A 14,387-nucleotide genomic window follows, 5' to 3' on the forward strand; every position below is an offset into this window, starting at 1 on the left:
GAGTGAGACTCCAACTCAAAAAAAAAAAATTTAAAAAGTTAAAAATTACCTGGGCAGCTGGGCACGGTGGCTCAAGCCTGTAATCCCAACACTTTGGGAGGCCAAGGCAAGAGAATTGCCTGAGCCCAGGGGTTCAAGGTCAGCGTGGGCAACTTGGCGAGACCTCATCTACACAATAAGTAAATAAATAAGTAAATAAATAAATAAACAGCCAGACATGTTAGTGCGTGCCTGTAGTTCCAGCTCCTCAGAAGGCTGAGGCAGAAGGATTGCCTGTGCCCAGTAGGTTGACGCTGGGGTGGCTGTGAGCGTGCCACTGTACTCCAGCCTGGGTGATGGATGAGACTCTGACTCAAAAAAAAAAAAAAAATTAGCTGGGGATGGTGGCGTGTACCTGTAGTCCCAGCTACTCGGGATGCTGAGGCAGGAGGATTGCCTGAACCCAGGAGGTTGTGTCACTGCACTCCAGCCTGGACAACAGAGTGAGACTCCTGACTCAGAAAGAAAGAAGAAAAAAAGAAAGAAAGAAGTAATTTTAAAACGATAGAAGTTATTAATTACAGACAGTGTTGGAAGGTTGATTGCATTTGCTTTTAATTTAGGCTTTTTTGCTACTGTAAATAATTGCTTAGAGATCTGTTCTAGGATCTGCAAATATCTAATTATGGAAGTTATAAAGTTACATTGTTTCAATGCATTTTTATTTCTTTTTGAAGAGACTTTATTCTTTAAAGTCCTAAGCCAGAAAAGAATCAAACTGCTGCCTTTATGTTGCCAAGGATCCAAAACCATTCTCCAGTTGTGACTCAAATAAAAATAGCTCCTTTTGGGAGAAAAAAGATATCTGACTGATAATGTATGTCAGTGACACTGTCACACAAAATCCATCTCTGATTAATCCTGCAGCTGAACCTGAGCTCTGTGAAGATCTGTTGATTCCCCCGCTCACTCAACATCGTGTTTAAGTGCATACAGTGCACCAGGCATTATTTCAGGTCCTGAAAATACAGCCCTAGCCATGAATGGCACACTTCTTGCTTTCAAGGAGTGAGGGAATTAGACCTTAAAAATCCCATCTGTACAGAACAGTTTGAGAGTGCAGAGAGGAAGCACAGAGGAATTGGTTTATGAACTTGCCTTGTTCTACTTTCAATTTTGCTCATGTCATTCCTCATGACTATAGTGAATGTCTTATGCTTTCTTTGCCTACCAACCCCCTGCCCTCGCCCACACACACAGAATTCTGTTTAGGTTCTGGAAGACTTCACCTTCTTAGAGAAGCCTTCCTGCACCATCCCCAAGCCATTCTAAATGTAATATTTACCATTTGTTGCTCATATACAGTGTGCTAAGCCCCATCCATGCAATACTTTTATCATCTTTATATCAACGCTTTGAAGTGAGTAAAATGAGGCTTAGTGAGAGTAAATAGCTTGCCCAAATTCATTCTGCTGCTAATGGGTTGTGCCAAGATTTGAAAAAGGCCTGATTCCAAAGCCTATATCACAAGCACTGCACTTAGCAATGTGTCATTGTGTTTCTCTGAAGTTTCAAAGCATTTGTCAACTGTACTGCTCATGTATTAATTCCTCAAGCATTAAGTGTCTGTCAAACAAAAACCAACTTGTTTCCTGCCAAGGCTGCTGTCTGTGTGCTGCACATGAGTGTGTGTGCATGTGTGTGTGATTTTCCTGCCTTCTTGAAACTTGATTGAAAACGCTCATGGGTCAGAACTTTTAGGTGGGCCCTACCATACCAGCTTCTGTTGTACTTTGAAGTGTCTCTCAGAACTCTTTCTTCTTTACGCTTTCCGTTACCCTAACCCAGCTCACATCATTTCTTGCCTTGTCTCCTAATTGGTCTCTGAGCCTCTGTTCTTTTCCCTTCAAAGATTCTTCCCTCCTGTAGCCCAGAGTTGTCTTTCTGAAATATGCATCCGATCATGTGATTCCTCTTCTTAGACACCCCTGATGCTGCGGGACAAAGCCACAATCCTGGAACACAGCTTGCGGTGGCAGCCCTCTTCTGGCTCCGGCTGTCTCCTGTGCCCCTGCCAAGCACCTCCCTCTCTTAGCCCATCCTTCTGGTCGCATTCCCCAAACAAAACATGCTCTTCATAGCCCTGGGGCTTCTGCTGTGCTATTCCCCCTGATGGATGACCTTCTTCTCCTTGTTTATATGGTGACCTCATCCTCATCCATCAAAGACCAATTCAAATGTTTTAGACCTTAGGTCTCTTAGTGCCCAGATTGGTGGCTCAGCCTGTAATCCCAGCACTTTGGGAGACCGAGGCAAGTGGATTGCCTGAGCCCACATGTTCGAGACCCACCTGGGCAACTTGGTGAGACCTCATCTCTACAATCAATCAAAAATTAGCCAGGCGTGGTAGCACGCGCCTGTAGTTCCGGCTACTTGGAGGGCTGAGGTGGAAGAATCGCCGGAGCCCAGCAAGTCGAGGCTCCGATGGCAAGGAGTGTGCCGCTGCACTCCAGTCGGGGCGACAAAGTGAGACTCCAACTCAAAAAAAAAAAAAAAAAAAACGTTCCTTCCTCTGTGTTCACTTTGTTCATATTTCTGTGTTTCATATTCACATTGTGATTTATTTAGATGTTGACTTCTCTGTTTTTTCCTTAGTCTGAGCTCCTTGAAAACAAAGGACAATGTCTTCTTCCTATGTGTGCCACCAGAGAGCAGCTTCACAATATAAGTAGGTGACAATCAACAATTAGATGAACAACATTTTTTTCTACAGCATTTATTTTGCCCATGCTTTTTCATTAGAGTTGTCTACATATACCCTTAAAAGAGTGAAAACCAACCAATCAACGTGGGTTGTTTTTTATGTGCTTCCTCCTCAAAAGAGTTTTCTTCTTTTCCACTTCTATAATGGCAGGGAATCCAGGAGTCATGTTCATGGGTGTCCTGGAAACCATCCTTCCTCAGTCCCCACTCATTCTATCCAATTCTGAAATGTCAAAGGATACTTCAGGCTTGTCCTCACTCTTTTTAAAAATTTTTTTAGTTGGGATCTCACCCTGTTGCCCAGACTGGAATGCAGTGGCACGATCACAGCTCACTGCAGCCTTGACCTCCTGAGTTCACGGGAGATCCTTCTACATCAGGCCTCCCCAGTAGCTGGGACTACAGACATGTGCCACTAGACTCGACTAATTTTTTGTAGAGATGAGATATTTCTATGGTACCCAGAGTGGTCTCAAACTCCTTGGGCTCAAGTAATCCTCTCGCCTTGGCCTCCCAAAGTGCTGAAATTACAGGTGTGAGCCACTGCATCCAGCCTGTTCACACTCTTAAGTTTTAAAAGTACTTTTTTATTCAGACTGAAATCCTAGTTTTTTCATTTGAACAATTCACTGTGATTTATTTCAATGGCAAACATTAGTCACAAAAGAAAGACAAAATCAAATACAGTCACTCTGATAGGGAGGATGACATGGGAGGATCACTTGAGGGCAGGAGTTCCAAAGAACCGTGTGCTATGATTGCACCTGTTAATAGCCACTGTTCTCTAGCCTGGGCAACACAGCAAGATCCTATGTCTAAAAAAACATAAAAGTAACATACTAAAATAAAATCTTTATAGTATTATTCATCATATTGAAAAAGTAGAAACAACCCAAAAGTTCATCAACTGGCAAATGAATAAATAAAATGTGGTGTCTCTATACAATGGACTATTATTCTGACATTAAAAAAGGAATGAAGTGCTGTTACATGCTACAACAGAGATGAACCTTGAAAACATTATGTTAAATGAAAGAATTTAGTCACAAAGACTGCATATTTAACAGTAAAGTCTATAGGGCCAGGTAACGCAGATTAGTGGTTGTCTAGGCCTGGTGGGGGAGAGGGATCTGCAGGGATTAGAGGGTGATAGCTAAATGATACATTTCTTTACCCTTTTCTCTCTTTTTCTTTCTTTCCTTCTTTGCTTTTAGAGATGGGTCTTGCTCTGTTGCCCAGGCTGTAGTGCAGTGGCATGATCATAGCTCACTGGAGACTTGTACTTCTGGGTTCAAGCTATCCTCCCGCCTCAGCCTCCCAAGGAGCCAGAATTACAGGCATGCCCTACCATACTTGGGTAACTTATCAATGTTTCTTTTTAAGGTGATGAAAATGTTCCCAAACTGATTGTGATGATGGTTGTACCTATCTGTGAATATACTAAAAATGATTGACTTGTACATTTTAAATGAGTGAATTGTAGGATATGTGAATTATATCTCAATAAAACTGTTTTAAAATGTACTAGCATATAAAACTTTTTCCTTTCTTCTGAGGTCTCTTTCTGGATTTGCAATGAGGTTTTTTATTTGCTATTTAATGTTCTTCTAAAGAAAGAAAAACTTAAGTTAATTATTAGCATCAGCTGGGGAAAGTGGTTCACATCTGTGATCCCAGCACTTTGGGAGGCCAAGACAGGAGAATTGCTTGAACCCAGGAGTTCGAGACCAGCCTGGAGAACATAGCAAGACACCTCTACCAAAAAAAAAAATTTTAATTAAGTGGGTATGGTGGTGTGCATCTGTAGTCCTGGCTACTTGAGAGGCTGAGCTGGAGAATTACCTGAGTCCAGGAGGTCAAGGCTGCAGTGAGCCATGATCATGCCACTGCACTCCAGGCTGGGTGATACAGCGAGTCCCCAATTCATTAAATAAATAAATAAATAAATAAATATTTTGAGTATTTTAAATTTAACATATATATTTTTATTTTTATAGAGATAGGGTCTAGCTATGTTGTCCAGTCTGGTCTGACCTGGCCTCAAATAATCCTCTCACCTCAGCCTCTCCAAGTGTTGGGATTACAGGCCTGAACCAACATGCCCAGTCAGCATGAATTTTAATGTTCATCTTTGTATTGTGTAATGTTAGTTTTAAATACAAATATCAGAATTTTTAACTTATACAGAATCACAAAAATTACACAATTTGCATATTGTAGCTTACATACGCACACATATCTTGTTCTTACCAGAACAGTAGAAATGCTGCACAGAACTAACCCAATTGTTTTTATTTCACTTCTTGATTGCACACATTCTACCAGTGCTATCTTCAGCTTACTGATGAGTAAGGAAGAACTGAAAGTAAAAGGGACTAAGGGGTATTATCTTTCCCTTTCTTTCAATGGCATCATTTTACAGGGAAGCAACATGAGTAGCAAACAATATACAATTATTCTGGTCATTTTTTGGATGCCACCGCTTCCCTTCTGCATCCAAAGCAGGTTCTGGTTTGAACAGTAAATGCAGCCTCTCAGGATTGTCAGCGCCCACTCAAATATGCATAGACATGCTCATCTTGTCCTGGTTTTATGTCTGCTACATTGCCAGGAATTGTGGAATTCTGTGTTCATGGAGCAAATTCAGAAAACTATATGTAGATTTGGGAACTAAGACCAGAGGACACTCCATCTCCTCTGCTCATAGTGTTGTTCCTTGGAACAATTTCAAGAATCATATTATTAAGAATTTTAAGATGGAGACATTCAGCAGAGCATTCGGCCAAATGCTAGTCTCTTCTGAGCATCACGATGGAGACAGCAGGACATGCAACCAAATGTGGACTCTTCTGAGTGTCATAATGAAGACAGCAGGGCATTTGACCAAATGCAGGCTCTTCTGAGTGTGACGATGGAGACAGCAGGGCATTGGATCAAATGTGGGCTCTTTTGACTGTTACGAGGGAGACAGCAGGACATTTGACCAAATTGCAGGCTCTTCAGAGTGTCATGATGGAGACAGCAGGCCATTCAACCAAATGAGGACTCTTTGAGTGTGGCCCCTGTGTGACTGCACAGGTCGCATGCCCGTGAAGCCAACTCTGATTGAAATACTTGGTTTTCAATCATTTTAGATACACCTTTGGGTGAGCAATGCATCTCTTGTTAGAGCCTAAAACAAGAGTTATTTTTCCAACTGAGTGACTGAGAGATGATGTGTTGTTTGGCAGGCTTTCAGAATTCAAGTGGATGTGTTCAACTCTCTGGTATCCTGATGTAAAAAAACAGAAGAGTGAATTGCTGAGTCATTTTGCCCACTCCATCTAGGTGAGGAACAGATGGCCCTGTTCAAAAGGCTTCAGCCCTCAAGAGGAGTTGTGGTTGACTGAGGGAACGGGGGCAGGGCTGAGCCGTTGGAGGAGCTGGGAGCCGGCAGGCATCTGACCAGATGTGCATCAGGCATGCCAGGAGAGGACTGAAACCAAACTCCTCCACCTCCCAGCCCTCTCAGCACAGCAGAGCACCAGAATAAATGACTAGACAGGTAGCTTGTAAATTAAAATTGCAGGTGCCCAGTGACAATATTTTAAATATTGTGTTTTTATCCACACAATTTATTTATTTATTTTTGAGTTGGAGTCTCACTCTGTCACCCAGACTGGAGTGCAGTGGCCACTCCCAGCCACCGCAGCCTCGGCCTGCTGGGCTCCGGCGATCCTTCGGCCTCAGCCTTCCGAGTAGCCGGAATTACAGGCATGCGCTACCACGCCCGGCTGATTTTTGATTTATTGTAGAGATGAGGTCTCGCTGCCCAGTTGGGTCTCGAACCTAATGACCTTAATAAAGGTAATCTATACAGATTGCCTAAGAGAAATATTTAAATAGCAAGTTACTTATAATACCATTTAATGCAAAAATATACTTTTATCAGGCTCATGTAGGTAAAGCACAGAGCAATTCTAAGTTATTTTATAACTATTGTAGTCATAGAAGCTTGAAAATATTTATGGAATGTAGAATTTGATGAAAGGCTCTAATTTTGAGGCAAAGCAGTCAGAGTGGAGGTGATGGGCTGCTAGGTCCTGCTGAATGCAGTAAACTCTACTACCCATCGTTTTATTAGTAAGAAATGCCTGTTAACTGAACACCTCCCTTTTTAACCCAGTCCTAAATAATGGTTATAGGACTTTATATAGAGCCCTGGGACTCATACAGTCATTTAATATTTTTAAATGATGAACTTCATTCTACTTTATTTTTATCATATTGCCACATTTCAGTGCTTTGCAGACTTAATTCCTAGAATACTTTATTTATAGTGTACACATGGTATTTTGTTAATATACCTTGTTCTCTGACCACATATAGAGACTCTAGTAAGTAAACATTTTATTCACTTAATTTTTAGAGTAAGATTTCCAAGTTTCTCTATATAATATAGCAAAAACATATTTTTACATTTTATTTTATTTTTATTTTTTATTTTTTTGAGTTGGAGTCTCACTCCATCGCCCAGGCTGGAGTGCAGTGGTATGCTCACGGCCACCGCAGTGTCAATCTGCTGGGCTCCAGTGATCCTTCCACCTCAGCCTTCCAGGTAGCTGGAACTACAGGCATGCACCCACCACCACACACAGCTCATTTCTTATTTATTGTAGAGACAAGGTCTTGCCAAGTTGCCTGGGCTGGTCTCAAACCTGTGGGCTCAGGCAATCCACTTGCCTCAGCCTCCCGAAGTGCTGGCATTACAGGCTGAGCTATCAAGCCTGACCTTTTTGCTTTTTAAAAACACGCTTTTTCGTCATTATCAAATAAAGGTAATGCCTCCATTTACTTTTCCAGATCCCTGTCTTTTTATAGTTATAAAATTCACTTTTGCGTCCTACTTGTATCACAAATCTTACTATCAAAATAATATACTCTCTTGAAAACTTCATGAAGCAAGTGTAAATTTTATCCTTGTGCAGATGGTTGGGACACTTCCATTGGTAAAGGGAAGTGGATGCATGGGAAATACAATCCCAGACCAATTTTCATGGCATTGTTCAGGCATAGAACAATCAGAGAACCCACTGGGGATCTTCTTCTACGTTAAGAATACTCAGTGCATGAAGAGATGCATCCACCTCATCTTTTAAAATACTTGATGCATCCACCTTGGTTGTTTTCTTTTTTTTTTTGAGTTGGAGTCTCACTCTGTCACCCAGACTGGAGTGCAGTGGCCGCTCCCGGCCACCACAGCGTCGACCTGCTGGGCTCCGGCGATCCTTCCGCCTCAGCCTTCCAAGTAGCCGGAATTACAGGCATGTGCTACCACGCCCGGCTGATTTTTGATTTATTGTAGAGATGAGGTCTCGCTGCCCAGGCGGGTCTCGAACCGTGGGCTCAGGTAATTCACTCACCTCAGCCTCCCAAAGGCGCGGGATTACAGGCTGAGCCACCGAGCCCGACTGTTTTCTTACAAAAACTATTTAGGCCAGGTGTGGTGTCTCACGCCTATAATCCCAGCACTTTGGAAGGCCGAGGTGAGGGAATTACCTGAGCCCACGGTTCAAGAACAGCCTGGGCAACTTGGCGAGACCTCATCTCTACAATAAATTAAAAAATTAGCTGAGTATGGTAGTGCATGCCTGTAGTTCCAGCTTCTTGGAAGGCTGAAGCAGAAGGATAGCCTGAGCCCAGCAGGTCGACGCTGGGGTGGCCATAAGTGGCCGTGAACATACCACTGCACTCCAGCCTGGGCGACGGAGTGAGACGCCAACTCAAAAAAAAAGAAAGAAAGAAAACCATTTAACTAATGCCAGGAGTATGCATTTTTTAACTTCTCTCTAAACTTCCTGGGCAGAAAATTATAGAAATCAAAACTTTTCGTACGCCTAATTTCTCATTTCCTTTATTTGAATTGTATGAATTTTCATGGTATTGGACTTTGTATTCAAGGAACAGGATTATCACGAATACCTTTAATCCAAGCTTCATCTAAAAGATTCTATATCTAAAAGAAGTAAGTCTATGTTAGTAGTCTAAGAACCTATAAATAGTCAATGCTGGCAAGCTGCATTGAAAACAACGAAGCCAAAGAGAACCGATATTGTTTCTTATTTATCAGCCAGACTGATAGATTGAGGAAATGCTAAGGACACAGTGTTTTCCAATTAGAGTTGAGCAGTTGACAAACATTTCCCATTATCTCTTTGTGGATAAGGTGTGCACGTATAAGCAGGATGATGACACCACAGGTGGCTTCGTAGTTGATGTACTCAAAGGGTACTTACAAATCTGGAGGGAATTTTTAAATAAAGTGTCCTGGGAAAATACTTTAAATTGCCCAATTCAGAAATTAAGCAATTTTTATTTTTTATTTTTTTGGTCAGAGTCTCACTCTGTTGCCCAAGTTGAAGTGTCGTGGTATACGATCATGGCTACCACAGCCTCAAACTGCTGGGTTCAGGCGATCCTTCCGCCTCAGCCTTCCAAGTAGCTGGAACAAGAGGCACATGCCACCTTGCCCCGCTAATTTTTTGATTTATTAGAAAGATGTCTTGCCAAGTTGCCCAGGCAGGTGTTGAAACCCTGGGCTCAGGCAACCCTCTTGCTTCTTCCTCTCCAAGTGCTGGGATTATAGGTGTGAACCCCTGCACTCAGCCAATTTAAGATTTTCATCAGTGATTTAGACTATGGTTTTGAAAAATTTTTACAAGTATAACTTCACTCAAGCAAAATTGTCACAAAGGAGAAATATATAAAGTGAGTGAAATGGAATGGCTCTGAGAAGATGGGGGATGAACAAAGGCATTTCCACACACCTGTAGGTCTTTCCAGATCTCAGGTAGAGAACTCCTGACCCAGTTAATTGACTAACTGTTATTGGAATTCACCATCGTGCTAAGAACTTTACAAACTATTACCTCATAGACTCATTACCACCACTTTCTATGAGAAAGAACCCCTTATTAGCTCCATTTTACAGGTAAAGAACCTAAGGTCAAGAACATGGTGACACAGCAGAGAGTAATGGATCTGGGCTGGGACACCAGGCTTCCTGACTCCAGAGCTCAGGCTTCTTCTAACAGCTGTGGTGCTTGGACTTCAGTGAAAGCATGCCTGATACAGGTGTCAAATGCTGGGCAGTGCAGTGAGGTGTGGCACTGGGCTCACGCGAAGCAACCCGCAACCGGAAAAGCACCATCCAGCCAAAGTACACCAGCTCACTTTGCCCTCCCACCTCCTTTCTATCTCTTATCTCCTCTGCCCCTTCCCCTTTCTCAGCTACTGACTGGTGGCCCCTCTTGGGCTGTGGCATTCTTTGATCCAATTTGGTCTTTGTGGTTAAACACAGGCTTCAGCCCAGGGTGATGTTCCCCTGCTTTTCTGATTGAATCTGACACTTACTTCTGCTTCTCCAGGGGCCCACATATCTGTTTTCAGTGTTGCGATGCCCCCAGGTGTGGCCACTAGAATGCCAGATGTGGGCAACAGTCACCACTGTGAAAATTCAGGGTGAACAGCAAGTGTACTCTGTTTCTTTGACTTAAACAGAATCACAAGACACTTCCGTGTGAGATGAAATTAGGTGTTCTAGTTCCCACACTTCTATGTGAACTTCTTTCCTAGTAATTCACCATCTTGAGCAAAAGTATTTCAACATTGCTTTGAAAAGAAAAAGTTGATTATTCCACACGGGTATGTAGTCATAAAACATACACCTGTAAGAAACTCAAGAAATTGAACCGCTTATTTCTTCTCACAGCATATATATTCTGTAACATTCAACAACAATGCATATAAAGAAGAATATTTTGGCCAGGTATCATGGCTCACAACTGTAATCTTAGCACTTTGGGAGGCAGAGGATTGCCTGAGCCCAGGGGTTTGAAACCAACCCCGGCAACTTGGTGTGACTTCATCTCTATAATTAAAAGGAAAATAGTCGGGGATGGTGGCACGTGCCTGTAGTGTCAGCTACTTGAAAGGTTGAGGCAGAAGGGTTGCCTGAGCCCAGCAGGTTGAGGCTGTGGTGACTGTGAGCATGCCACTACACTCCAGCCTGGGCAATAGATTGAGACTTTGACTCAAAAAATAAATAAATAAATAATATTTGGTTTTTTGAGGAGTATTAGAAAAAATATTTTTCACTCTGATCCTCCCAAAGTTCTCTCCATGATAGTGTCCAAGTGAACCATGAGTCCAAGGAATCTGGGCTACTGCAGGAGGCTTTCTTGGCTCCTCCTGCCTCAGCCTCCTAAAAGGATGCCTTGCAGAGTGCCAAGGAGATAAGGCAGCCCGACGGCACCACCTCCACATTGCTCAGACCCTGATGTCACTCATAATTTTCTGTCACGGAGTAATGTTTTTCAAGTTTCTTAAGACTCCTGTGTCCACCATGGGGTTAAATCCTTCGGTAATTTTCTAGACCCGAGGAAGTGCCGGCTTCTCTGGGGAAATGTTAGGCTTGCCAAAGCCTCAGCTTTGACACTTTCTGTTGGAATTTCAGGCTGCTTAATCAATAATGTTTCCAGAGCTTGGAATGTCCAAAGCATGGAAGAGAAAGATGCAAGAGTTAATTGGAGATCAAAATGTCATCTTAATTATGACAAAGGCTGGCTTGGAGGATGTAGCTTAGCAACCGAATTGTACACAGACTGACCCACCTACTCACAGGTAGGACTGGGTCACCACAGAGCTATCTGTGTAAAATTCAGTGTGTAAAGGAGCAGCCCCAAGTGTGTGTATTCCCTGTGAGAGGGTAGATGCCAAAGGGAAACAAAGAAGGCGTGTGCTCATCTTCCCCAAAACTTACCAATGTGATGTGAAAGAAGACATGATCTGAGGTGAGACTATAGAGGTTCTGGCAGTAGCCAGTGGTTTGTCCATCAGCAACTGTCAGGGGCTTGGGGGAAATGGATTGGAAGATCAGCAACAAGGAGCAGAGGCATGTGAAGGACATGAGTGAAGATTTTGCGTTATGTGTTAATACCCGCCTGAAGCATCCACCACAGAAGTGCTGAATAAAATAGACGAAATTACTCGACTGGTTGTTAGCCAGCCTTTGCCATTGCTAACCCTGGGTCTGGCATGATGGGCACATGAGCAGACTGGCTATGGTGGCAGAAATGGAGGCTCTATGTTCACCAAAATCATGGGCTCCTGCTTCCCAGGGCCAGTCTGGCATCTGCTGCCTCTCAGTGTTCAAATTGTCAGCTATATAGACAAACACTGGGGTCCCCAGGAGAAACTGCTTCTCAAGGAGGCCAGCTTGACGGTCCCTTCCATCCAAGGGGGGCCGGTGGTTCATCCTCATCGGGGTAGATACTTGTTCCAGATATGGGCTTGCCTTTCTTGTCTACGGCCTCAGCTAGCACGATCTTCTGGAGGCTTTTGGAAAGCCTGATCCACAGATACAAAATTCCACCCAACACAGCCTCTGACCAAGGGATCCGCTTTACAAGGAGGGAGATGTGGCAGTGGGTTCATTTCCTGTCTGAATGGCACAGTCATGGCTGGTCTGAGTGCAGTGTTGTTCACAAATTATTGATCACAACCAGTAATAGTTATCTTTGCTCCTTTTCCACTCACACTATTTCACTTGACTAGTCTTAAACAAAAAAAAAGAAAGAAAGAAAGAAAGAAAAAGAAAATAATGCAGGTTTTCCATTTTTCACTTGGCACTGCCTGAGTAGATATTGTACAGTTTTCACATTTTGATTTTCTTATATGCTGTTATAGACTGAATTGTGAGTCCCCTAAAATACAAATGTTGGCGTCCTAACCCCCAGTACCTCAGAATGTGTCTATGTTTAGAGATAGAACCTTTAAAAAGGCAACAAATATAAAATGAGGCCATATTGGTGGACCCTGAGCCAAGATGACTGTTGTTCTTGTAAGAAGAGTTTAGGACACAGACGCTCACAGAGGAAAGACCACGGGAAGACTCAGGGAGAAGGTGGCCTTCTACAAGCCCGTGAGAGAAGTCTCAGAATGAAATCAACCCCACTGACCATCCCTGCCGTCATCTATCCCCTCCCCCCCACCTTTTTTTAAACAAAGGCAGACTGCTACATGTAACATCTTGTTTGGGTCTCTCTGGAGTTTCTGGAAGCATGACTACAACATTTCACTAGTAGACCTTAAGAGCTGGTTTGATGGTTCTAGCCGGGGAGCATAGCTACTCTTATGCCCTTGACCGAAGAACAGTACTCTTCTATGAGGGAAGGACATTCTCTTTTGACAGAGTGAGCAACTTCAGAAGGCATACATGGAGCAGTGAAGGAGGAAAGGGACACCCACCTATCCAGTCAGATCAGCCAAATAAGCCCTGGTGACCATTGGGACGACACGTCACAGCCAGGATGCCCTCACGTCCTTGATCTCAGACTCCCAGCCTCCAGAACTGTGAGAAAATACATTTCTGTTGTTTAAGCCACCCAGCCTGTGGTATTTGGTGTGGCAGTCCTTGCAAACTAACACGTGCTAACTTAATAATCACTAGCCTTTGTAGTTGGCTTTACGGTTTACAAAGCGCTCTGGTTGCATATCTTATTTGAGTGTCATCAACCCTCTAAGGTGGTTGGTAGGATGTTACTGTTTCCATCCAGGAAACCAAGGATATGGGAAACCCTAACATCACAGAGTAAATGACAAAATCAGGTTTGAATCCAAGTGTTCTGTCTCTAGCTCCTCTCCACCAAGTGGGGCCTCCTCTGTTTAAAAACCACCTGTGTCTTTCCATTGCTCACTCCAGATGGCATGCCAGGTCCCTTGCATGCAGATGTACCCTCGCTTTTTCAGTTCCCTCAACTGTCTTCCAACCCCTGCTTTATCAGTATGGAATTCCTCACCATTCTTTGAACATCAGTGTAGCTTGCTTCTGTCTCTGCCATCGTGTGAGCTGTTTCTCCAGTTGCAATGCCTTCAGTGCTTTGCAACTTGGCAAATGACTAGGCATCCTTCAGAATCCACCTCAACATCGCCTTCCCTGAGAGCCCTCCTGACTTTCTCCCTTCTGGATTCCCATATTTGGTATACATGTCTACAACAGCATTTACCTCATGACATTGGGGAGCAAATCAACAGAGTGGAAAGGGTCAGGGTTTTGGAGCCAGGCACACACAGGGTCAAGTTCCAACTCTGCTGTGTTATTTTATTTTATTTTATTTGAGTTGGAGTCTCATTCTGTCACCCAGGCTGGAGTGCAGTGGCACACTCACAGCCACCGCAGCCTTGACCTCCTGGGCTCAGGTGATCCTTCTGCCTCAGCCTTCCAAGTAACTGGAACTACAGGCATGTGCCACCATGCCCAGCTAATTTTTTGATTTATTGTAGAGATCAGGTCTCGCCAAGTTGCCTAGGCTGGTCTTGAACCCATGGGCTCAGAGAATCCTCTCACCTCGGTCTCCCAGAGTGCTGGGGTTATAGGCATGAGCCACTGCACCTGGCATATATATATATTTTGAGTCAGAGTCTCCCTTTGGCATCCAGGCTGGAGTGCAGTGGCACAATCATGGCTATCACGACCTCAACCTGCTGGGCTCAGGCAATCCTTCCGTCTCAGCCTTCCAAGTAACTGGAACTACAGGCGTGCACTACCACACCCGGCTAATCTTTTTGATTTGTTGTAGAGATGAGGTCTCACCAAGTTACCCAGA

The sequence above is a fragment of the Carlito syrichta genome, unplaced genomic scaffold (assembly GCF_000164805.1).
Source record: "Carlito syrichta isolate Samal-C Ts95f unplaced genomic scaffold, Tarsius_syrichta-2.0.1 Scaffold316491, whole genome shotgun sequence".
In the NCBI taxonomy this organism is placed as follows: domain Eukaryota; kingdom Metazoa; phylum Chordata; class Mammalia; order Primates; family Tarsiidae; genus Carlito; species Carlito syrichta.